At 38.4% G+C, this 27,358-nt stretch overlaps 1 protein-coding gene across 2 annotated transcripts in view; it reads right to left on the reverse strand.

Moving 5' to 3' along the window:
• lrfn1 (leucine rich repeat and fibronectin type III domain containing 1) overlaps nucleotides 1-27,358 on the reverse strand; it is a 115,000-nt gene that overhangs the window by 33,936 nt on the left and 53,706 nt on the right. Inside the window, exon 2 of one of the 2 annotated variants that reach the window (XM_038694139.1) lies at nucleotides 15,033-15,084. The exons of the other annotated variant lie outside the window; for it this stretch is intronic. The gene's annotated coding sequence lies outside the window, so the exon portion shown is untranslated. The remainder of the gene's footprint in view (nucleotides 1-15,032; nucleotides 15,085-27,358) is intronic. 2 annotated transcript variants of the gene reach the window in all.

A 27,358-nucleotide genomic window follows, 5' to 3' on the forward strand; every position in this document is an offset into this window, starting at 1 on the left:
CTGACTGCTACATAAGCATATGGTCTGCAGTCTCCAGGAAAATGTATTATAGAGGGGGGGTTATACATATGAATCTTACTTTAATCATTCAGTCATTTTTAGTGCACTAGTACATCTACGCTGTAGCTTCACATTTTGCTGGATTATACTCTTTGGGATCATTTAAAAACTCAGGGGAATACTAGCGACTTTTTCCACACGGCTATATTATGCCATCATTATTTACAGTATGTGGAAAAGTCATGGTCCTCTGTTCACAAATTCAAGCATGAAGATTACAAGGGCTTAGTACGACAAGTATTAGCATATTCTGTTACATACAAGCCTCTAAGCAGGGTTATGAGAGAGTAATAGAGCTGCCTTTAGCTGGTTGAAATGTTGAACAATTAATTGAATACTGAAAATGCAGTAAAATATTGGCACCTTTGCTGTATAATCCCTTCATAGAGATCAATGATTCCGAAGGATTCTGTGTCAACAGATTTGAAAGCTGAGGAGAGAAAAAAGCTTTCATTATTTTTACTATCCCCTCTTTTCCAATAAAGTGGGAGGGCAAAACCATTTTACAGAGCCCCAAGCACGAGCATAATTTGCTAAATGAATGTGACAACTTGTCTGTAAACAAGAGCTGGGACTAACTATGAATCATACTGGCTAGCCAGATATTTTTCCTTATTTACCATCTGCAAATAATGTCAGAGTTGTGCCCGAGCCCTGCCAGAGCTGTCACTCTGACAGGTTGTGGAGGTGGTGGTGCAACAAAACAGGTTAAAAAACAAGTGCTCTTCATTTCCTTCCCCTCATGAAAATATCCCAATCCTCTGCAGGCTGGTAAATACTCAGGCTTCTGTTTTTCATTCTTGAATTTATTGCCAACTGTAACAGGATTTGTCTGTCAAGATGAAAGTCAGGATGAAGAGACCAAACAGGAGAAGAGAAGTTTGATAAGATCATTTCCAATATGTCAAAGGAGGAATACACAGAGCTTATCTGATTTCCTCAAATGGCTCCCGTTTCACTGGTTCTGTATACCAAAAAATAATTTATTTAATTTGCCTTACTGGCTTTCCAATAACACAAATTCAATTAACTTAGCAGCACTATAAGAATACTGAAAAAGCTCGATCACATTAGGTGCAGAGGTTGAGATGTGCTTCTGCAAACCATTTCATTTCACCTGTATTTTCACCGCAGTCATTTATAAATTTAACAGCGACACAGTTTCATATATCATACTGACTATATTTATCATTAGTTATGATAAGACTGCTGGTTGCTGTTTGTTAACTTTGTCCTGCCGTGGCATTACTACAGCACAGGAGAAAGCTACAGTATGTTTATGCTAAAATTTGTTTTGGGTCAGAACCAACTCATCTGAATTCATAGGGGAGCCCAAAACTTGAGCCATAACTTCATGTGTGTTATTAAATATCAGTTGTGTTTTTCAGCTATGCTAGCATTGCGGGTCTGTCAGTCCACCACTTTGGTCCAGAATTAAATATCTCTACAACTATTGGATGGATTGCCTTTAGAAATTGATTAGAAAATGTCCCCCTCAGGTTGAATAGTTGTAACTTTGGTGACCTGGCTCTGACTTTTCCTATAGCACCAACAATCAGTCAAAAATGGAATTTGTCAAACATTCTGGTTTATGACCGAATACCTGCTAAACAAATGACATCCCATCAGCCTTAGCTTGCGTTTAGGGATAATTAGCAAATGATAGCATGCCATCACACTAAGCTCAACTAATGGTGCATTGTCATTGTGCACATGTTAGCATGCTGACCCTTTAGCTCAAAGCACTACTGTACAGCCTCACAGAACAGCTGGCAATAGACTGTTAGTTTTGTTAAATGACACAGAACAAAGCAATACTATAGATTAAACTGACATTTATATTTACAGCCAATGTTAATGTTTAGTTTAATGTAATGTATGTTTCCCTGTGCCCCTTTTTGTGCCAGACATTCATAAATGTTTCTGCTTTTGTCTCCTTGTCCAACCCTCTCTCCTAGAAATTATGTTTTGTCAACAGAAAATACATTTTGAAGGAAGTATATTGCCACTCGGATAAAGTTGTTATGAACATAGTGAGGAAAAGGAGTTAATGAACAAATCTGGCAAGTCCCAAAACACATATTAAACACATATCCCCTTGTTGTAACCAAAGCACGATTTACCATTTTTCTTGGTGATGTTTAGGCACTCAAGATACTTTGTCACTAAGGTCAGGGAAAAATTGTGGTCAACTTAAAGCACAAGACACAACATGTTTACCTACTTACCAGTGAAACCACAATCTTTCTGTAACCCTAAGTGCTTCTGTCACCTAAACCTAACCACACATGAGGAAGTGACCTCCAGGCTCAGTGTCAAAGTCCTGCACATTGTATACCAATCAACCCTGAATATCCACTAACAATTACTAAAAATGCACTACATTGTTCAGTGGAGAAAATGTTACATGGCATGAACATGATCTAAGCAGAATCCCATCAAAAACATAATAGTGATAATAAATTAGTAGTATAAAATGTAATTGCTTGGAGAGAGTTGCTGTGTTAGCCAGTTAGTGTCTATGCAAAGAGTTTAACTGGAGGACAACATTCATGTACTACTTTCACCCCTCACATCAACTGTATTTTTTTTTTCGGAGAAACATGTCTTTTTAAAAATTACTTCAACCTCTTGACCAGACAGAGAACTGAGCATTTCCTGTCCTTCACTACAAACAAAATAGGACACAACCTTAACATCTCTACCCTCTTATTACTGTATAACTCATTGTTTATCTGTTGAATTCAGGATGTGGATTTTCATCCTTTGCAAATCCAAGGTTTTTAAATAAATAATCACTGTGCTCTGTCAATAGATAAATAAAGCTAGATGTTCAACATGCTTCAACTTTAAAATACAATATTTTAGAGGAAGTGTGCATATTTGGTAATTACTGAATTGAAAATGAATTTCCACCAGTTCCTCTCAAGTCATGCATATTCCTGAAGCAACATTGGTTGCCCTGTTTTTGATTCTATGCACTTGGGCACATTTATCTCTGTATGTATAATTGATATACTTGGGAGATAATTTTACAACAAGGTCTTCAGGATCTATCCAACTCAGACAGATAGCTATTTTTTCTTGACGCTCACTGAATCCTCTTGGCACATTTGACAGTTGTAAACATATGTATACTGCTGGCTTGGCTGAACCAGCCATCTATAATGGATATGGAATCGTGCGGGGTGGAACAAGTCACCTCTGGTGAGATACTGGGACTCTATAAAATGTTAAAATAGGCATTTCCATGAATAATATCCAGAGCTTAGAGAATGAGAATGTCAATCACTCTTAGCCAGGCCTTCTGAGATTTGAATGAGAAAATATGTCTTTCTTAAATGTTTGTCATTTTGGAGATCTTCTCCCTCTTGGTGTGCTGCAGTCAGACAGTATTTAATAACCCGTACAAAAACTTCTTCAAAACTTCAAGATCTGCAGTATGCTATTGCTTACAATACAGCAGTTTGTTATATATGTTATACAATCTTTACATGTCATTAATGTTTTTGGAGTAAAGAGATTCCCCAAATTGCTACCTTCTATATAATATTGAACTGAATTTAAATTGAGTATCAGGATGTTCCACGGCCCATAGATGGTTTTTCTTGAGCTCCCCTTGTTGCTGTTTGTGCTTGTGATTGCTCTACTTGAATCCATTTTGATCTCAGTGAGACAGTTGACACCACAGACCAGGTCATCCTGCTTGAAAGCCTCGAAAAAAGGGTTTATGTCACAGTCACTGCCCTTCAAACGGTTCATACCATAACTCGCTGATAGATCATTTCCTGCTGTTGGAGGTAGTGCATCATCTCGACTGTATTTCATGTGTATTTCATGTTGTGTTTCCCATTTTAGCTCCTTCCTTGATTAAATACTCTTTATCAGTACGAATCAATATTCAGAAATGTTTGCAATGGGGTTCTGACTGTCATTTAATTATTTAGAAGAAATGTTCTATGAATACATAGCCAAAAGCCAATATCAAATGTTCAATAACCTTTGGAACAGAATAATCAATTGAACTACTGCAAATGAATAGAAGTTAACTGCCTGCAACCCCTGACTATATCTTGTATTTTTAAGGCCACATTGATTTTCACTGTACTTAACTCTGTCAGGCACACCTCTGTCTGTATGGTAATACTATTGGATGATCCAACTTGGTCGTATCATTTGCAAACAGGTTATCTGTTTCCCCAGGGAACACCCACTAGTTCCAGCCTTTAAAACCAATTAATAATGTCTGAAATAAAAAAATACGTTGATCTGCAATGAAATTATTAGGACCGAATCCTCTGTCAAATTACAACAGCAGATTCACCTTAATGATTGGCTTGCAGATATCAAGTACTATTTCCAAACTTTCTGCAAGTTAAAGATAAAGAATCTAGGATTGCTGAATTCCACCCACTCAGCTCTATTAATCTGATTCAACAAAAAAAAATAAAAATCATTCTGCAGCCTTTCTGGAAATACAGTGCATCAGAATGTGGTGTTTTTTTACTCAGATCTTCTTCTAAGATGAAGATGTAAGACTGGTTCCATCTTGCTTCTTCCAGTGAAAGTGCTGATAGAATATGGTCTTTTCCAACCTTGAGAAAGTTATCCATTTTATCTCATTTTCATCATCCCAACTCTCAACACCAGTTGGATATTTGATGTTAGGCCAACTAAGAGCCAGGATCATATTACCTCTAACTTGGTAAATTTATAGTAGAACTTAGTTTTGCTATTGATAATTTTTGTGACTTTTGCCTTCAAGGCTCTGACTTTATTGCCTTGCATTCATTCTCTTATTTTTTTTGTATTAATTATGCTGTACTATGGCTTGGCAGTGGCTAAAGAGGTAGAGTGGCTTGTCCATTAATTGTAGAATTAGCTGTTCAATCCCCAGCTGCATGTGTCGAAGTGTTCTTGAGCAAGAACCCCAAGTTTCTCCTGATCAGTGTGTGAATAAGAGGCAAATTGCAAAACGCCTTGTCCATCAAATGCAGTCAATTTACCGTTTCACTTTGTACAGAAACACAAATAGTGGTATTTCTATATTATCAATGAACCTGTCCAGTATTTGTACTCCTAAATGATTTTTTGTTTACTCTATAAAATGTCAAAAAAAATTAAAAATGAATACGCATCACAATCTCACAGAACCCAAAGCTGACGTCAAAGTTTTTGTTTTTTTTCTAAAACCCAAAGATTCAAGTTACAATAATAAAGAAAAGCACAAAATGCCTTAAAATATTTGATATCATTTGACTAATCAATGAATAGACTACACGTTTCAGCACAAGTGCATTATATGTATCACCATGACTTGATGACTGAATACTATTTTAAAGCCTTACTTAAGTTGTAGCGTTTTTCAAGTTTAAAGAAAAAGTATGTTAAAATGTTAAAACCTAAATATATTACACATATTACATCTCACTTATAGAAGCCAAACTTGCACAACTGAGAGCCTGTATTCTTCCTCTGGTCATTGAAGTTGGCAGATTCAAAAATATTCAGGGGGGAAAGTGATTGTGTAAGCTGTCTGTGTGATTTGGGTGAAGTGGAAAGTGAGTCCCATTTTCTATTGTGCTGCACTTGCTATGATGATTTAAGAGTGTCAATTTTCCATGAAGTGCTCAATAAAACCCTGAAATATTCTGCTGTAGATGATCAAAAAGTGGAATAGTTTTGAGTTTGCTAACTTTGTCTCAAGACAAGATTATTTAGTATTTACTTTTATTTTCGTGTATTTATAGTACATGTTCTTGTCAGTGATGTTGACAATGATAGTTTGAAAATCTGATTAAAAAATATTTTATCTTTATTCTTTATTTTTTGGACTTTTTTTGTAGTATTGTTCGTAAATGTATATGCAGCATTCTGGGTGTGGCTTATATGAATAATTTATTCATTGTTTTCAAACATTTTGAAAACCTTAGCCCTCTTGAAGCCACTGTATAATGCCAGGCTAGCAGAGAAGTCCACAAATAGTATTTCAGCCCAGTGATCAGCCCCGTCCACTGGGAAAAAGTCAGAAAGTAATGCCTCAGAGTGATGATGAGTAAAATATGTGGATGGTGCAGTGAAGCATCTCGTACATGTTACCTGCTGTAATGGTTTTCACTTGATTAAATGAAGTTAACCTGTCTGGTTCTTGAAGCTTAAACACTCAAGTTTGCTGTGCATATCTGATGAAAGGTCAGTTCACTCCAATTCATTTACCAAAAGGAGAGTACACAGGGGAACAAGCACAGGCGGGGAATTTAATCAGTGTCACCCTGATGCTGAGACCTTCTTCCGCTCTGTAAACAGCTTGTTTCTCAATGACATGCATATCTGAATATGGGCAACAGTGCATGACTAATGATCAATGACTAAGACAAAGAAATTCCAATCATAACCTTGTTATGACAAGTTTTGTTGACAAATTTTAGTTAGGAAAGACAGTGTTAAGTGATATATAGACTTGAGGTCATTTCAACTTCAATACACAGTGCTTTAAAATGGTGCAATATCAACTATGAGACAATATTATCCTGCTCAAGTCATCACACAAAGAGATGGCCATTTCTCATTTTGGAGTCAGGAGAAAGAATTTCACAGTCAGACATATCCAAAGTGGGAAACTAATAAGAGGAATTATTGATCCATTTATTTGGGCTGCGTCTCTGTTAAAAGTGAGTGGACTTGACCTTGATTTGTGTCTGTAAGTCCCTTGATGACTGCATGCACTCAGAGAACGATTAAATCGACAACCGAAATTAAAAAACTATTCCCCAGCCTGCAGTCTGCCTTTGAACGGTATATACACTTAGAGGCTGTAACCGTCAAGTGCAGAATACATGAATGACTAAATGACTTATACTGCGACACATCATGTTTATAGTAGGAGGGGGATTTAGTTTCCACAGAAATAATATTGTTGAGTCTCTTACTGATTTGCTATAATTTAATCAATTATCAATTCTGATAAAAATGGGTGAATTTAAATGAAGACGATTTTGTATTCAAAAGAAGTTCGTCTCAGCGGACGCACTGCGTTTTAAAAATATTTTTTATCATTTATATCATGCACTGTGCAACATTTTTAAGATAAAGTTATAATCTCTAACATTTCACTCCTGGTTAATTTATACAACTGTAGAGCAATCTTACAGTTCACCCAAACAAACTCACATTGTTTTAATAAAGAAGTCCGTCAAGAATTGGCCATTTTCTCCATTAGGCTATGAACAACTGTGATCTGATTTAATCCTGCTGTGCAAGTAGTTTTCTACATTACAGCAAATTATTGTGGGATTGGTTACATTCTGGTTCCATCACTCTCTGCAATATTTTATAACTGATCCGCTGATACAAAATGCTTAAATTTACAATTTTTGGTCGCATTAGACAAGTGTTTCCTGTGGCTTCTTCCCAATAAAAGTCACCCCATATTCCACTAGCCAAGTGCTTTTATGTGAAGCAGTAGCAGTAAGATGTTCTGTTTGCATTAGCTGTAAGTTAATTCAGCTGATGTGTTACCGTTACTGATCACAAAAGAGTGATCAGTAACGTAATTTGTTACGTTATGTTACAAATTACCAGTTTTGGACAAGTAGCGCTGTTACTAGTTTTACTGGTCTTACTGAAGTAGCGTCCGCACAAGCTACGTTTTCCTAAGCATTTCTGAAGCTCAAGTCTGAAATAACCGCTAAGGATCAGTAAAGCTGATGATACACGGGGCAAATTTTTGAGCAGTGTTGCTGGGCAATGTTGCTGGTGGCAAATCCGACTATGTTTTAAACGGGGAGGGGGGATTATTACGGTAGTAATCTTTACTCATTACCATTGACAGCAACATTGCCCAGCACAATTGTTCTAAAAGTTGCACCGTGTATCATCAGCTTAAGTGACGCCACCACCATACAAGGACCTGTATGTGAGGCAGACAGAAGCACTTCTGTATGATGGTGACAACACGTACCAATCCTTGGGCTGATGCCTGCAACTTTGCTGCAGGGAGATTGAATTTACTTGATGGAAAGATGGCAGAGGGTGAGAACGGAGAGGAAGTGATCCAGAGGGTGTCGCCGTGGATTTTTTGTTTGTTTGTTTGTTTGTTTTAGTTACCAAATTGGTTTTGGAACAGTGAGAGCAGAGAGCACAGCTTATTGTTTAATAAACAATTGAATTGGACAATTTTGCCTGCCTATCTGTTTGACTGACAGTTTTATTGATCATAGTGGTTTACCAAATATAAGCTATTTTTTTGTACTGAACGAACTTCATTCCAAGTCAATGCTGTCATGTTGTTGTAGCTTAGCTTACAACACTGCAAACTGCTCTCATCATAATTACTATGCTAGCAGGTGTTGTCACTTGAATGTAAACAGATGTCATTTTGGGTCACTCAGTAAAACGACTGATGCTGTCATTGTCCTTGGAAGTACAGTCTGGCTGGATTACATGCATACATTGTTTGCCTGAATCATCTGCGCATGTAAAGACTAAGTCCAGCACATAAATGGCAAATACTTTAATCTAATAAATCTTAAGAGAAAGTTTCACTATCTGCAGAGACAGTGAAGACTAATATCCTGCAAGAATTTATTGTTGTAGGCTACTTTCCAATGTCTTGACCATACATCTGCAAAAATCAACTGAGCCCTCAAACAGTACAGACAGCTATCGTGGAGATGTGAGCGTTAAAACCCTAGGAAAGTCTTCACAGAGAGGGCACTCAACCCTCTTCCCTTTTGTCTGGCAGTTGCTACAACAAACCCCACATCAGCATGAATGAAGGAACAGCAGAGTAGAAAAATTACATGCTGTGCCATCTGGAGAGAGATGTCCTTCATGGACTACAATACAGCAAATTGTGTTATTATCTATGACCACTGCATTCTATTATTCCTCTCTTACCCCTTTCTTTGTTATGCTCACACACTGATGAGGAAGGAGCCATATTTCACCTTGTTATTTACATATAGTTGTAATAATCCTCTGTGTTCCTTCCCCTTCACATTCATTTTGATATTCAACAGTATTTACGATTACGAGCTTTGCAGCGCGTACCCAAAAGAGGCGGAGGGTAATGAATAAATTAAGCATTAGAGTGAAGGCAAAGTCCCACTAAGAGGTCACATGTATTTTGCTTCCATTTTAAAACAGGCAGATCACTGAGGAATATGACAGAAGAATACGTCCAGTCAGAAGCAAGTGAGCGGCTGTAAATGGGCGGCCATCGGGGAGTATGTGAATAATTTATAGCTCTTCTTGTTGTGCTGCACAATCAGGGAGGTTTACTTCAAACAAAGGGAACATGATGTCTGTTACGAATTTCTGTTATGCTTTGTCTCACTCTGTCATGTTTGTACTCCACATTTTCATCCGCATTAGATTCATTTTATTTGATCTATCAAACTGCTGCCATGCAGTTGTAATTAATGCAGCTGTATGTGCTTCTTGAGGCGTTTACAAAATAATTTTTAATAAAAAAAGCAGTTGCGGGTGTTTGGATCAGAGAGCAGAAAGTATTTCAGCATGCTCTTACTCTGGCAACTCTCATCTTCCTGCAGCCTCGGACGTCCCACTATGTCTGTCTCCAGAGATGCCAGGTCTCGCTGACAGAATTCTCCAGAGAAACTCGCAGCGTGAACCGTTAAACATGGCACTTTTGTAAGGCATCATACTGAGAAGCTGTTTGCCTTTTCTTACTGAAACACTTCCAGCACATTTATTATGTCTTCTGCACTGGCTCCAACATGCTACAAGAAAAGGTTAGTTACAATGTAAAGTATATAAGAAAGGAAAACAAAAATGTAAATGCTTTTTACCGTATGTAAGCAGCAACTTTTTTTCTGTTGCCACACCTTCCTCTGTGTATGGCAACATAGCCTATTATATTTCTCTGCGGTTCTGATTTTAACTCTGATTAAAACTCACTGGCTGCAAGCTCAAATTACTATCTGAGCTGTCCTTGTTGGACAGAGTAGCTATATATATACAGTATATACAACTGTATACAAACAGGGGTTGCAAGTAGACATTCTTTTCTAGTGTTGGCTGAGCCAGTATGAATCCATCCATCCAACCGCTTATCCTGTGTACAGGGGTCTGGAGCCAATCCCAGCTGACATTGGGCGAAAGGCAGGGTACACCCTGGACAGGTCGCCAGTCCATCGCAGGGCCACACCTAAGGACAATTTAGGGTCACCAATCAGCCCAGGCCGCATGTCTTTGGATGGTGGGAGGAAGCCGGAACACCAGGAGAGAACTCACACAGACACGGGGAGAACATGCAAACTCCACACAGAAAGGCTGGTGCTTGAACCCACGACCTTCTTGCTGTGAGGCGACAGTGCTAACCACTGCATCTCCATGCCGCCCCCAGTATAAATCTCAATATTTAAATATATATACATACAAACACATGTTTTTATTAAATAAACAGATACAGATATTAGCTTAGTAGCTTTGCTATTAGAAATTTTTCACTGTAAATGTTCAAATCTCAATGTTTCGAATGACATTTCCAAACTCTCTCAGCAGTTACAGAAACCTGAATATTCCATTTTATCAATCTCTTTTTCTAACAAGCTTACGTTTATCACAATAAAACCCTTGTCTGTAAGCCACCCCATGTTATCTCACCTGAGAACTAACGAGTTGTCAGTTAGGTTTCTAATTTTGGAAACACATCCCTCAGGGGCAGGCCAAATAAAATTGCAGAAATATAGACAGCAGTTGAAACTGAATCAGTGGGGGAGAGCGCTCAAGTCATGGAGCTCAGTGGGAATTTTTATGTTAGATTTTCACGTCACATTACAACGATAGAACTTTGAAAGAGGCTGCTGATCCTCTGATAATACAGACACACAAGGCTGCTTAAGAAAGCTCGTCTTTGGAATGTAAATGTATGTGGGTAGCCTATAATTACTGTATACAGTGATACTACAAATAATACAGATATGCACATATAATGAAGTGATAACATATTAGCATATTTATTTGATCTTTCATTGAAACAGACATCTTTTTATTTGAATTTAAAACTGAGAAGAGCCATTTACATTTCACTGTATCTTGTAACAAAGATCCAAGAGGATTACATCCTATTTGCATCTTGTCTTTGGGATCAGACAGCAATTTGCTGCTGTGCGAGATGGCAAGTCTTGCTGCACTGCACATGTGGGCAGTGAATGAGAGGTAAGTTTGCTTACCTCTCCATCATAATCTGTTCTTCATCAAAGAGATCTATTTTCTGCCCCCTTTGTACCTTTCCACTGGACTGCAAACTCTGACAAAGTGTCTGAGTCCGTGCTCTTTAATGATGATATATGAAGGTTAGCCTGAGGATGTTGTCAGATCAGGGGATGTGCTGTGGGTGTAAACCTGGGTGGTGACACATGGAGAGTAAATAAAAGATATAGTATTTTTTCTGTAATTCAGAAAGATTATTTATCACTGGGAAACAATTGAAAGAAGCTGAAGGTGCTTTAACTGTTAAATTGAACTTAACATGGACTATTAACCCCCATTTTCCAATGTGTTTATCTGTAATTGGGAGTGTCGCGACTTAAACCATTACCAGCAGAAGGGATAAAAGCAGTTCAATACATTTTTCAGCTGTAGAGTAAAAAGTAATGTGTCCTCATAAGTTTTGATTTTCAGGCAGTTGTATATGATATATGCCTGTGATAAATACAAAATATGATGTAATGCTGTTGAGCAAAACTTCCACAAACTGATTTTTGGTGCATTTTCAGACATCTATCCCGCTGCAGAAATGAAGATTAATTCACGAATCCTCAGATACACTCCTAAAAATGGATTCCATTGTGTGTGAAATCTAGCTGTTGTTCAACTTGTATTGCTTTGACACAGTGTGTTTTGCAACAGCCATTTCTCAAACTGACACAGAATAAGGAAGGGTTGCGGCCTCCTCCTGTTTAATTATAGTGCTCTGAGAAAAGCAGCATATGCCAACAAAAGAGATCAAAACAGCTATTTGCATGAAGAGAGTCTAATTTCAAAATGAGTCAAAAATCTATACTTTGGTGTACTGATATTTTCAGCATGCTGGATGTGCTCTCATGGAGGAAAATGGTTAATCTAAGAGCTCTGCAGTTTCACAAGATATAAGATAACACGAGAAAAACATAATTCACTTTAGAACATGTGAGTCAGCTGCAAAAGACTGTGGGGAATGAAGTCTTTCACAGTTTAATAAAAAGTAATAAATGTGAAAGTGTCTCTCTCTGCTTCACGCATACATACAAAAACGAATCCTCTGCATTGCTGCTTATAATCAATCATTTATAAAATACCTTGCTTTGGGCTGGTTAATTATTATTAAGCATTATGGTATTTATTTTATTCTATATAGAAAGCACTGGGTAGTTTTATAACCTGAAGTAATGCTTATGAAGCCTTTGTCAAACTTAAGGGAAGGAAAACTGTTAAATAAGCTTTTTAACAGTATCCCAAAGTATCAGCACTAATTAAATCCTGTATTTATTTGTTATATATATTTTCTTAATTTACTGCAAATTTCCATCAAATGCATTTTAACTTTCTGTTTACTGCGTTCATATTGTGGCTGTTAAGTGAGCAGTTTAAAACAGAATCAGGGTCACACAGATAAACTTGAATTGTTCTGCCTACTGAATTGGCAACTCTGATAACTTTCTGTTCTGTAAACTATTCTGTAAAAAAGAAAAAAAAAGAAATGCATTCGTTTGAGCAGGAAGGAGTCTAATCAAAATGCATGTCAACACAATTATGATTGCATCTTTGACGACTCTGTTCTCTCCACATAAACAGAGGAAACATAACAAATTGTCTTTTAAATGTTTTAAATCTAAATCTAAATCTAATCAAGTGTTCCTACACTATCGCTATCATCCAAAGGTCTCTTTGCATTATTGCTTAGTCCTTTTTGAACCTTAACATACAGTATTCAAAGAGCTGTGATGTATCTTGGTAGCAAAGTGTCATGATGTTCGTTTCTTATTAAAAATGACTCCTTAATCAGACACATTTGCACTACCAAGTAGAAATACATCTGCACATACAAATGCATGAACCACTATAGAGAGTTATGATTCTGTATTAGCCCTGTGTTGCACCTTGTTCTGGGCAGTCTTTGCAATTGCCTTCAAAACTTTTGTTATTGCTCATACTATGGATTATTAACTCTCTATTCCTACCCAATTGCCAAATTAGCTGCTGAAGCCAGGCAGTACCCTTGTGCAGAAAAGAATCTTGCAGGACTGCTAGTTCAAAGCAAGAAAAATCAATGTCCTCTCACGGCGCCACATTATGTAAACCCCAGCCACCTGAAAACGATCAGGTTCAATAACTGCAATGTTTAATGGCTAATCCTGGCACATGTTGATGTCTCTCATACATCCTTTTATATGTTATCTGTGCAGTGTGATTTCTGTTAAAGTTTTTAGTACTCCTGCACAAGTACACATACATGTTATGTTGCATTATCAAGTGTGCATTCTGTAGTTTATTATATTAAATTCCATTATAATTAAAATTTAAAAAAATGTTTGTGCTTAAAGTTCTTTACAGAAAAGGGTGTTAAAGGAAGGTCCTTCAAGGAACTGTAAATTCTTACAAGGAGAGATCTTGAAACTTTCAACCTAATGATTGTAATAAATTACTCTTGATGCATTAGACCACAGATACGATCAGTAAGTGAAGCCTTATCAGGTGATTACTGTAAAACAGAAGAAAACTAATTTCGCCAAGGTATATCAACTAACACAACTTGGGCTCACATAATAACTTCAGTTTTAGAGCCTGGGAAAGTTGACACACAATTACTACTGCGGAGGTTTTTCATGACATTGATGAAGCTGTTTAAAGGGCTGGAAAAGCCACAGCAAGTCAGATCTTTCGGCTCCATCACAGACTTTGACTTCTTACCAAATGCAGCAGAAAAGAAATTTTGCAGATTGTCAGAAGAAAAAAAACATCACAGTACAAGGCTTGGATTTGTTTTTTTGCATGAGGGCTTTATGAAAACATGTACAAATATCCAGCTACTCTATTCTCCGAGAAGTGATAATGTGCTATCGTAAGAATGTTAACAAAAGGAGCATGCATGTGACACCGGTTCATGCTGAGTTTATGTCATGTGAGAATACAGCAGCTGACGAGTTGCTTTTATCTGCAAACATAGAGGCAAGTCAGTTTGTCCTAGAATGTGAAGCTCACAACAGCAACAGCACATTATAGACGTTTATAAACTAGAGTTCCTGATTAATGGTGACGAGAGCTCCCCTTCCATGAATCATTATTCATAGTACAAAGCAAATATCTATGACCAACCACAAATTCCTATGAGGAATATCAATGCTATGCCTGGTTATAAGTTATCAAACCATCATATTGTATATATTCTCAATGCATGTTCACCGCAGCCAGGGTGTTTTCTGCTGTTCATCAGAGGGGCTGTTTTCCCTATTGAGATAAGAAATTAAATCTGCAGGAGCAGAGGATGCTGGGTTTGCTGCAGGGTGGCGAAGCAGTAGCTCTGATAATGGAGCCGACTCCCATTGCGCAGGCTATGAGGCAAACAGCCATGGCGCCAGCCCAACCCTGCCTATGTGAGAGGAGAGCTAACAGTGTCACTCTTCAGAAGCTTGCTCTCACTCCCTCTCTCTCTCTGTATGTGAACATGTGGTTGAATCTGTATGTGACAGAGAGAGGAGGAAAATAACAAGAAAAACTGTAGGGTTTGCCTTTGTGTTTAATAGAGTGAGAATATGTATGCATGGTGAGTCAAACATACTGACCCTGTGGAGTAAAAACTGAGTGATCGATAGAGCCACAGGAAGGAAACATCATTTTTTCGAAGCCTTTCCCTTCTATCCCTTTGCCCCATCACTTTCTGGTCGTGTTCACAGTTTGGATGGGTTATGTGTGGTAGTATATTATGTAAATGTGAAGAGGGTTTTAATTTCAATTTGGGAACTCACCAGAATATTGTGTCGTTTCGGATGCTCCACAAAGGGTTCACTTCAAAGCAGTCTGCAGAGAGAAATAAATGGTCACACCTTAATGTGCAAGCACAAATAACATTGGAGGCCGTATGGCACCAGTTGTAATAGTGTCAGAATCATAAAAAGGTTCAATTTATAGTTCAATATTTGATTTTATCCCAGGCTCAATACAAATGATTTGATATTTCTGTAGCAGTGGAACAATCATCTTCTGCCCAGAGCCTCTCTGCCAAATGAAATTCAAGCAGAAATATAATTTTACCTACCTCCTTCTGTAAAGACGATTTCCTGCTTTATATGCATAGCTAATATTTGTCTTTAGCCTGTATAATAATCTGCCTCGGATTGTACACGGGAAAACTTGCATTACCCTGTAGTTAGTTTTTTTTTCACTCATTCTTTTCATTACAGCTATTGAAAGCAAAGAATGAATTCAATGAACACTGACTGCTGAATATAAACATATAATATGTATATATTGTACACATTGTGTCATTACATACTATATTGTTAGTTTGTCACTGAAAAGAATCCTATGCGTTTACCATAAAGTACCATACATTTATCTTATGCTTGTATCATAAAGTTTAATAAAGCTAATACATTTAATGGAGTGACAGAGAAACATAATGTGACTATAAGAATATTCTTAAATACATGTCAATGGGGTTGGGCATATTAACATACACTTTACTTACATGCAGTCCAAAACTACAACAGCCTATATGGGTGGTAACAGACAACCCACCACAGCTCTTTACCTTTAGTTAGCCCCACCTTTATAGTTCATTATAGTTCACATAGTTCAAGAGCTGCACTGATTCTGAAGCTCTATGTCAAACTTGCAAACCAATGTTTTGCACTGCAGATGAACATTGATATTTACCACCTTCAAACTAAAAGGCCAATGTGTTTAAACAGGTTTTACAGCTACATTACTGCTACATTGTTGTATTTTATCCAGTTTTTTAAAATAACTAATAAAGAACTGACAAATAAAGGTTAAAATAATCCTTTATGAGTATCGGTAATGTATAATTTCTCTTGTTTATTTTCTGGTAAAACAAATAAAATATTTTTTATTCCACATTGGGGGGCATAAATAGAAATCTAACCCAATCAAATGTAATTTAAGGCAACTAGCTAACCCCTCCTTGATAAAAACGGCACTTGACCTTTATTTTGTGGGTCATGGACGCAAGTACAAAGAATGCTTTCAAAAATAGACATGTTAATAGATTTAATTTATCAATTAATTTATCATGTAATACCAGACAGACTCTATGATGTTGAGATCAAGGCTCTGACTGGGCCATACCATCACTTTCAGGACTCCTTGTTCTTCTTCAAGCTGAAGTTCCTTCCTGTTTCAAATGCTCCACAATCATCCTGGTCCCCAAAAAACCCTCCATCTCTGGAATAAATGACTACAGGCCTGCCGCCCTGACATCTGTACTCATGAAGTCCTTTGAAAGACTGGTGTTGGCCCACCTGAAGGACATTACAGGCCCCTTGCTGGACTCCCTGCAGTTTGCCTACGGGGCTAACAGGTCAGTGGATGATGCAGTCAACTTGGGACTGCATTACATCCTGCAACACCTCGACTCTCCAGGGAGATATGCAAGGATCCTGTTCGTGGACTTCAGCTTGGAGTTCAACACCATCATCCCGAACATCCTCAGCACCAAACTCACCCAGCTCACTGTGCCAGCCTCCACCTGTCAGTGGATCACAAATTTCATGACTGACAGGAGTCAGCAGGTGAGGCTGAGGAACATCACATCGATCACTCGGACTGTTAGCACTGGCGCCCCCCAGGGGTGTGTGCTCTCCCCACTGCTCTTCTCCCTCTACACCAACGACTGCACCTCAAGAGACCCATCTGTCAAACTCCTGAAGTTTGCTGACAACACAACGGTCATCGACCTCATCCGGGACGGTGATGAGTCGGCCTACAGATGGGAGGTTAATCAGCTGACTCTCTGGTGCAGTCAGAACAACGTGGAGCTTAACACGCTCAAAACTGTGGAGATGACTGTGGACTTCAGGAGGTGCCCCCCCACTCTGCCCCCCATCACCATACTCAACAGCCCTGTGTCTGCTGTGGAATCCTTCAGGTTTCTGGGATCCACTATTTCCCAGGACCTGAAGTGGGAGCCCAACATGGACACCATCATCAAGAAGGCCCAGCAGAGGATGTACTTCCTGCACCAGCTCAGGAAGCTCAACCTGCCTAAGGATCTGCTGATCCACTTTTACACAGCTATCATCCAGTCTGTCCTCTGCACGTCCATCACTGTCTGGTTTGCATCTGCCACCAAAAAGGACAGGAGCAGACTATAACGGACAGTCAGGTCTGCAGAAAAGATCATCAGTGCCAACCTGCCCTCCATTCAGGACTTATACATTTCCAGATTCAGGAAACGGGCAGGAAACATCACTGCAGATCCATCTCACCCCGGACACAATCTGTTCCAGCTTCTCCCCTCTGGTAGGTGCTACAGACCACAGTACGCCAAAACCAACAGAGTTAGGAACAGTTTCTTCCCACAAGCCATCACTCTGATGAACAGCTGACTTACGGTGTCAGGAACAATTCTTGTGCAATAACCCAGTAACTCTGCCTCTAATCAGCCACCTGTTTACTGGCTAATTCACCATTCTCTATTTCAGTACTGTTCATACTGTTATATTGTCATATTGTAGATACTGTATACCAAATCCACCTACCTCTAGTCATAACTCCTGCACCAAATACTTACACTTATTTATTACATCGTGAGCAATGTACAATCCAGAGTCAAATTCCTCGTATGTATACACATACATGGCAATAAAACCTGATTCTGATTCTGAAGATAGTTCTTGATGACTTTAACTTCATGGTTGGGGTCGTCGTCATGCTGCAGCCAATAAGATGCCTCCCTGATGGTATTGCATGATGATATGTCTGCCTGTAGCTCTCAGCAATGAGAAGACTATTAATTCTGACCAAATCCCCAACTCTGTTTGCAGAAATGCAGCCCCAAACTTGCAAGGAACCTCCACCATGCTTCACTGTTGCCTGCAAACACTCTCCAGCCTTTCCATGAACAAACTGCCTTCTGCTACAGCCAGATATTTAAAATTTTGACTCATCAGTCCAAAGCACCTGCTGCCAGTTTCTGAGCATAGATGAGTCACATGGCTTTGTTTCCATGTTGGAGGTATGGCTTTTAGGTTTTAAGTTTTCCATGAATGCCACTTCTGACCAGACTTCTCCAGGCAGTAGATGGGTGTACCAGGGTCCCACTGTTTTCTGACATTTCTGAGCTGATATAACAGCTAGACATCTTCCGATTGCAAAGTGAAGTAAGCATGATCTGTCCTTCATCTGCTGCGGTAAGCTTCCTTGGCTGACCTGAAACCCCTGTGTGCCTTCCCAAAATCCTTGATCTCTTGCAAGTGTCCTAGAAGAATTGGTGCTATTTTGAAGACAGAGGGTGGTCACACCAATACTGATTTAATTTATTCTTCAGTTCACTTACGTTTTGTTAATTGCTAAATATAATCTATTAACATGTCTATTTCCACGCGTGCCTAAAACTGCACAGTACGGTTTGGCAAATGTAAAGCTATCTTGGGTAATACTGGCTGGTGTTGCAGAAGTGTAAACTTCACCAAATCCAATAAAGAGCAGGACAGAGCTGCTAATGTTAGTCTAAATTCTGATAGCCTCCAGAGCCAGCTTCTACGCAGTGGAAAGTAACCTACTGCACAGTGGATGCTTTAGTCATTTTAACATGTAACCCCACAAACTTATGTAAACTAGTTAGGTAATGATATGCTCCTTGGTACCAAACAAAACAGGTTAGGTGTAGTACACAAACACATTTCTTGGAACTCATTTAAAGTGATGTAATGTGCTATACATAGACTGAAACAATTCAAGGGATCCACAATTTCGTCTCTCTCTCCCAAATGCACAACTAAAGGCGCACATGGAGCAAGGTGAAGCACAAAGGGACCACTTTCCAATTTTTTTTTTCCTTTTTCAGGACAAGAAGAATAGCTCTGATTCTCCTCTGTCAGATTTAATTGCCAAAGCAACAATCTTGATTAGGATCTCAGCAGTCCTTTTTTATCAGCACCAGCCAAAGCAACCCAGGATGTTTGTCCAAGCAAGACATATTTACCAACCCAAGTTCTCACTTCTACTGAGTGCAAACACAGAAGGCCTCCACAAAAGATCCTGACATTGAGAGCAACCTTCAACGGTTGTTCATAGCCATTCATTACATCCAAAAGAAACTCTCTTCTTCTTCTCTAGTGTCACGTTTGCAACACACTCCCTTCCTATAAGTCCTCCCTTAACATGTAGGTGATATCTTAACATAAATCTTCCTAGGAATCAGTGACATATCATCCAGTGTGGGTTTTTTGTCATGTCTTTTGACTGCAACTTAAACCCTTTACTTCCAAAATGCCATTACGTAACATCAAACAGCCAGCTTTCTGACTGACCTAAGACAGTGATGTGAGATGTACAATTTCACGCATGTCACACTTCACCGAGATGTCCATCCTATCTTCATGTCCCTGAAGCATCCAACACTAAGGAATTGCTTTAAACATACTGCACACACACTCCCTTAATATCTGCAGAGCTATTCATGCTGCTTTAGCTGTAATCATGCATATTGTGACTGCATGCTAACTGCCCCTTCATCTATTCATCAAACTCCCACGCAGACACATCACATACACCACACGTACATAGACTTCCATTCAGTGACACAGCGACTTGGCTCGTGAGAGGATTTTCTAATCAACATTTTAGTTATTGTCGTTGCTTTTCTAATTAAAAACACTAGTAGTGGGATGTGTGATTTGCAGCAGAGAGGGGGAATGCTGTATGCTCAAAAGCAAAAGCAGTTTTGCTTCAAAACACCCTTCAAAGATCAAATGTTATTAGGCTCATATTCCTCCCCCAGCCATGTCTTCATTTGTACTAATGCTATAAGATTACTGAAACACAGGACCTGCAGCTTTTAAAGCTGGTATAAAACTGGTATAGTTCTTAAAATATAGGTCTGCAACTAATGCCTAATAAATCTGACTAATTAATCTGCCTGGTATTGTCTTGATTATTAAAATGCCCAATACATCTCCCAGAGCCTAGGATGAAATGTTTATATTACTTGTTTTATCTGACCATCTGTTCAAACTTCAACAATATTCAGTTTATTATCATGTATGACAAAGAAAAAAATCTAATCCTCACATTTGAGAAGCAGGAAGACATATTTGATATTTTTGCTTGGAAATATGATACATTATCACAATAGTTGCCAATTTATTTTGTCAATTGAATTATATTCAATTATATGTATTATATACATGCCCATTTATATATATACATATATATATATGTATATATATGTATATGTGTATATATGTATATATGTATATGTGTATATATGCATATATATGTATATATATGTGTGTGTATATATATGTATATATATATATATGTATGTATATATGGGCACATGTTATTATCACGTTAATGTATAAATTAATTAACGCAGACAATTATTTTATCGCACGTTAACGCAGTTTTTCTCATTATTATTTTGAATACACAGTCAAACAATGGGTCACAGGAGGGGGCGGTTGTTGATCAGCCAGAAAATCACCCACCCAAACAAGCAGTGGAGGGAGGCTTTAGCAGACTAGACAAGCAATCAAATGCCACAGCGAAGTGGATAGCTAAGATGACGATCTTAGGAACGTTCTTAAAATCACAACGTAGTCGCTTGGCCCCGCGGGGTTGCTCTTTGCTCCGGTGATCATACACCATATACCAGACAAGTGCTCCGCGAGTAAACGGCAGGTGCTCTATGGATAGTAACCATGGGAACAGCTTCCGTGCGCTATACAGCTGTAGCCTATTTAACTTAAAATTATAGGCTTCATAACTTTACCTGATAGGCCTTCATCTAGTTTTAGTGGAGATGCTCTGCCATGCGAATTCCTTCCTGTTGATGTCCTATTTAGTAAAACTGTAATAGATTCTGGAAACTCACAAACAGCGAGGATCAGTCTCTCTTCCAATGATCTGTGCTGCACGTCGCGTACAAAAAGTTCAAGACAATTCAACTTTGCTGCGCGGCGGGCGTTTGTGCGTGAGGCAAGCATTTCACCTCACTCAAACAGGGACACTTGCTACTGAACATAGACTGTTTATGCTGATAAAAGAAAAATGTTTCTTCTGATACCTGTTTAGAAAAAAGAACAAGAAATCAGATTTATAGGCTATATGTTAACCTGTTGCTCAGAAGGTGCCTGTTATGGTCTTATGGTCTGGACTCTAACTTGTTTTAACAAGCTATAAAAGGTAATGCCCTGACAGTGGCAAATAGCTTTGGTTTTATATTTGATTTGATTAAATTAATATTTAAGTTGAGATTTACAATTTATTTACAGTATTTACAATACTGCTGGTAAAAAGCACCTTATTTGTTTAAAGTGTTTGCAAATCACGTTATTGCACTTTTGTGTATATAGCAGTACATTTAAATTAAAAGTGCGCAATACACTATTTTAGAATACATACATACATATATATATATATATATATATAAAGCTTTGATATTATTTTAGGACTTAAAGTATTAGTCGTTTAATTCAATTACTTATACTGCAGCTGTCTGGTTGATGGCTTGCTCTTTCCTGTTATTTTAAGCCCAGTGTAGCAACCCTGCCTTCTCATTTGCAGCCATCCTCAAGGACAAACAGCTATTTGTTCAGTGTTTTAGGGACTTCAGAGCTCTAGTACACAGGGTAAGGAAGGCCTTTGGATAACTGTAAGCTTGGATTATGTCTCCACGTAGTGACAAAAAGGATGTTTCTAAAGACATTTTTTCACTGACTCTGCAGTATTTTTGCAGATGGGCATTCAACAAAACTAAAACAGTTTCATACTGAAAACTGAAACATGCTATTGCCTGTATTTTGCAGTAGCCTACACCATAGTTTTTGGTGTGTGACTAGAGGCCAGCGATGTCCATAGAAACATTATCACCTCTCAGTCAAAACACTCTCTAGAATTCTTAATGAAGAGTGAAAATGAAGCTGCTACAGGGCCTCTCTATAGCCGTCTCTAAACCGTGTGTTAAAATGTTAGGCACAAAACACATTCACATTACTCTGCCTGACTTGCCACAAGGCTAAAATAAGCACTTTGAGGCCGGGACCCACATTGCTATTATAAAACCTCCAATAAAAAACAAATAACAAAACACATATTTGATCTCAAGTGAACTTAAGTTGGATGAATTGCAAATAGTGGCAAGAGGCTAGCCTATGGAGTCTGAGTCAGGGCTAGTTATTCCGCCTGTTGAATCCCCCTTTCTTGAAGTGATCAGTGTGGAATACAAAACATGAAGTGACATGGTGAGAAAGGAAAGGATGTAAGAAATACCAGCCCCAATACACTGCAAGCTTAACTGATGGCTTGGCTGCAGCGTTTGCCTCTGTTGCGCATGTTAAGCATGTTGTCATTTTCATCAGATACCAAACAGCCGTGTCACACTGCTGCCTCCACCGAGTGTGATTTAACAGACAGCATATGGTTCTTTTAGATTGCCCGCACAGTTGGCACACTGACCATTACCAGTACCTCCAGGGCGGGCAATGTGACCTCCAGAGATGAGAGAGCTCCAGACAAAGGCAACAACCCAAGGCAAAGTAGAGGCCTGTACTATGGGTTGCACTGCAGAGAGCTGGAGCACACGAGTACACAGAAATAATGGCAGTGGTGGAGGTGTAAAATGATGAGGAATAAATTGTGCTGATGTTTCACAATAACATTTACCATGACTAGGATTTTGTGACTGCTTTGTTGGAAAAGAAATCTAGTAGTGGTGCAGACAGTGACCATGGTGAGACTGAGCAATAATACAAGTTGCCTGAGAGAATCACATCAAATAATATACGCTCTAATAATTGCTGTGGTTATGCAGCTATTTTTAATAAAAAACAAACAGTTACATTTACAAGTCTGTGCTATCCTAAACCATGTCCCACATATATAAGTCATTGAAAAGGCGAAGATGGTAAATGAATAATGTACTTAGTCATGTCATCACAACACAACACAAAGCTGTGCACGTGGCCACAGAGGTTAGCAGAGTTATCTATGAGCCTCCACTATGCACACTACGATTGTGTGAGGGATCAGAGTTTCCCTCCTTTCTTGATGAGTCAGGGATGATCTTCTCTGTTGCTCATGATCTGATGCTCTGGTAGTGAGCTCTTTCCCCTCCCCTTTCCCCCTTGTGTGCTGAAGCCTCTGATGATGTCCGTACTGCTATTTATACACTTAGCCATGCTCAGCAAATTTACCAGGACCACATAAATAATCAGTAGGTATGAGAGACAGTGTGCAAGAAGGACTGGTTTGCTTTAACACAGCAACTTCTACAAGCTTCATACCTTCACAGAGCAATGTACAAAGTTTGTAACAACACAGTTCTGTCTGTATTGTCACTTGTCATGATTTATGAGGTGAAACTATCATTAATAAGCTAAAACTGAATTTACCACCAAATGATTTGTGCATTTATTTTTGCTGTTGTCTGCTAATTACTAAATCTGTTTTACAACACAGTGAATATTCTGAACTAACATACCTGTATACAGAACAGCAGCAGAGAAGCATATTAAGAAGAATATTAAGAATAGTGTTCATGGGCCCAGAGCGTGACCTTACTGAAGCCCTAAGCGGCCATCGTTTCCCGTTTTTTTTACTCCATTTTCGCGTGATAATGGGATAATTATCTCGTGATCTAGAGATAACGACCATTGTTTTGTCGTGATCTCAAGATAACGAACGTTGTTTTCCCGTGATAAAGGGATCATTTTCTTACGATCTGGAAATTGCGAACCATAGCTGAATACAGGGGTCGGCAGGTGCGTTTCTTTAGGATAATTTCCAAGAAATTAGTGTAGGACTTGTAATTCAAGGATTGCAGGTTTGACTCCCGCTATCAGCAACTTTTTTTTTCTTCTTTTGTGTGTTTTTTATCATCCTCTTCAACAAAGTTTATGAAGAGATTCAGGAGAATCCAATCACACATTTCACGACGGCTATTTCAAAGGTTCCGAAATAGCCGTCAGGAAATGTGTAACGTTAAATGGATTCCCCTGAATGAGAAGCAGATGAATTTCTTCTGCTTGGGAATGATGGAGAAATGAAAAGTCCATAGGTTAATGAATGTGGACCAATCGCCGGGATGCGCACAGTCCAGCAAGTGCTTTATTGTGAGCATGTGAAACAGTCTCTTCATAAGAACTTTGTTTATACACTTAGCCAAACTCAACAAATTTACCAGGACCACATAAATAATCAGTAGGTATGAGAGACAGTGTGCAAGAAGGACTGGTTTGCTTTAACACAGCAACTTCTACAAGCTTCATACCTTCACAGAGCAATATACAACGTGCTTTATTGTGAGCATGTGAAACAGTCTCTTCATAAGAACTTTGTTCATAGGCCCAGAGCGTGGCCTTACTGAAGCCCTAAGCGGCCATCGATTCAAATATTTTTTTTACTCCATTTTCCCGTGAAAACGAGATAATTATCTCGTGATCTAGAGATAACGACTATTCAGTCATGATCTCAAGATAACAAATGCTGTTTTTCCGTGATAACGGGATCATTTTCTTACAATCTGGAAATTGCAAACCATAGCTGAATACAGGGGTCGGCAGGTGCGTTTCTTTAGAGTGTAGGACTTGTAATCCAAGGATTGTGGGTTTGACTCCTGCTATCAGCAACTTTTTTTTTCTTCTTTTGTGTGTTTTTTATCATCTTCTTCAACAAAGTTTATGAAGAGATTCAGGAGAATCCAATCACACATTTCCCCACGGCTATTTCAAAGGTTCCGAAATAGCTGTCAGGAAATCGATTCAAATATTTAACAGACAGCATATGGTTCTTTTAGATTGCCCACAACTTTATTTAAATACTGAGCAAATACACAGTATCATTTGCAGGTTGGGTTGGGATAAGCTTCTGTAATGGCAGATTATGTCAGCTGCATTCATCCCCTTTAAGAGCAGCAGACTGTTTTTCCTAATGGGCTGCAAGGAGAATCCAGACTGGCTTCTCCTTTGAGTAAACTGTTTCTGTGCAGGAAGTGCCAAGGCCCAAAGCACAAATGTACAGCACCCCAAATACGATTATACAGCACTCCAAATATTCCTCCAAGGGTACATCATGTCCCTGTTTAAATTTAATTTGTGTTTTAAGGAGACACTAAAATTGAGCAATCTTTTCAATGGGTATGTGAATATACTTATTTACTAGACCTAGGATTATTAAAGGAGCTCAGGATGCTATACTTAGCAACCAGGAGCCAGATGCATAAAACCAACAGTTCTCCCAGTCCAGTTGCAGTTTCCTTAGGCAAGACCCTCTTGAAAACGAGATGATGCATGTCAAGGGGCTATCCATCAATAAATTGAAATTGAAATTCTGAACTCCCGGTAACGTGTGTGTGTCAGGGTGAGGTTAGTTTCACCGTGGCATGTAAATTTACCCAAAAAAGTTTTGTCAGCTTGATATAGCCATAAGTCTGGTTCTGTTTTATAAATCGAAATTATTGTAGAACTGGGTGCATGTACACAAACCCCATTTCCACTCCCACAGTTAGCCATCATTGGATGTACAACATATGCATACTAGTGCCCACTTCAGGCGGGTAGTATATTTTTATAGGGAAAGTACATGAACACACGCAGTGGGGAAATATTAATAGGATTAAATAATCGCAATAACTTAGTCGGTTAGAGGCTCTGAATTTCGGTTTCAAATTACTTTTCAATTAATTGCCCAGCACTTTTCCTGCAATTAGGGTTGCCACCTGTCCCTTAAAATACGGAATCGAATGAATCACAGGCCTACATTATGGTATGATTTGTTTTTTAAGGTTGAGGTATTCAGACACATAAGCATTAATGTAATAAGAAATAAGAGAGAGAGGTGGGCTATTAATTACACATTTAATTATCAAAATATAGTACCTATGTGAAGAATATAAACAACTATGTGTTATGTTTAACTAATCTATAGAATTGCATCCTTCAACATTATAGAATTAACAATAGGCTAAATAAAAACTGAAAAAAACAAATACATAAATATATATATTTACTGATCAATCATAAAAATGGTGTCAAATCAAATGTAGAAATGAGACTGAGTGCATCTGTTCAGTGATTTCAATAGTAGATAGCTTATTATAACATCCATTGGTATCAATCTTAATACTTTCCTGAAAACATGTTTAAAGTTATGATATACCACCACTGGCACACCATTGGGCCTGTGGTTGCCGGGCCCCTGAGGGGTGTGGCCTCCGCTGCAGCAGGCGTTCCTTATTTTTCAGTATTGAAGGTGGAGAACTCTACCTGCAATAAAGCTTGATTTGAACTTTCTTTTACATTGTTGTCCATTTGTAACAAAATAGTGGAGCATAATACAGTTCACTCTCATAAAAGTAAAAAAAGACATTCTACTAAAATATACAGTAGCTCATTCAATTCAAATTCAAACTGTTCAAACTAAACTCATTTAAACTGAAATACATGAGTTTTAAATTGAGCACAACCCCCGCTGATCAGTTTTCCTGGTTTTCACACTGTTGCAGGATAAAGCTTTAGGAATAAGTAAGTATACAAAATTGATGGAAAAATGAATCTACATACTGTACATGGCTAAACATTCAAAAGTCCCATGTTCTACATTTATCACATTAAAAAATGTAAAACCTCCAAGTGATCAATGAAATCTTTATAAATGTCTAAATTTTCCATGATAAGGTAAGATGAGATGAGATACAATGAAACTTTAATGAGATCCTTGAAGAAACTGGGCTGCTGCTGCAGCAGCAAATATTGATAGGATATAATAAGAACATCTAGAAATATGTTGCATTCAACACTGAATGCCATTTCCAATATGTTAAATGCAAGATTTCAAATGCTTGGCAATATGATAAAGAAGCAAAAACAATGCCATTTTCAGCATTTAGCAACGTCTGAATGTGTAACGTCAACCTTGCCTGAAACCGCTTGCTTTGAAAAGCGATTGTTTTCATAGCTCTCTCAAACAGTCATGGTCAGTTGGACTTGGACAGCCTTGCTTAGTCACGCTGACAGAACATTGCTTCCACAAAACACAAGAAAAGCCCTGTTATGATCCACAGTTACAGCCTCATTTGAACTCAGGCACCAAATGTGCAGAGTTCCATTGT

The sequence above is a fragment of the Micropterus salmoides genome, unplaced genomic scaffold, assembly GCF_014851395.1.
Source record: "Micropterus salmoides isolate LMB-PRFRI ecotype aquatic unplaced genomic scaffold, ASM1485139v1 Ms_hic_scaffold_3, whole genome shotgun sequence".
Classification (NCBI taxonomy): Eukaryota; Metazoa; Chordata; class Actinopteri; order Centrarchiformes; family Centrarchidae; genus Micropterus; species Micropterus salmoides.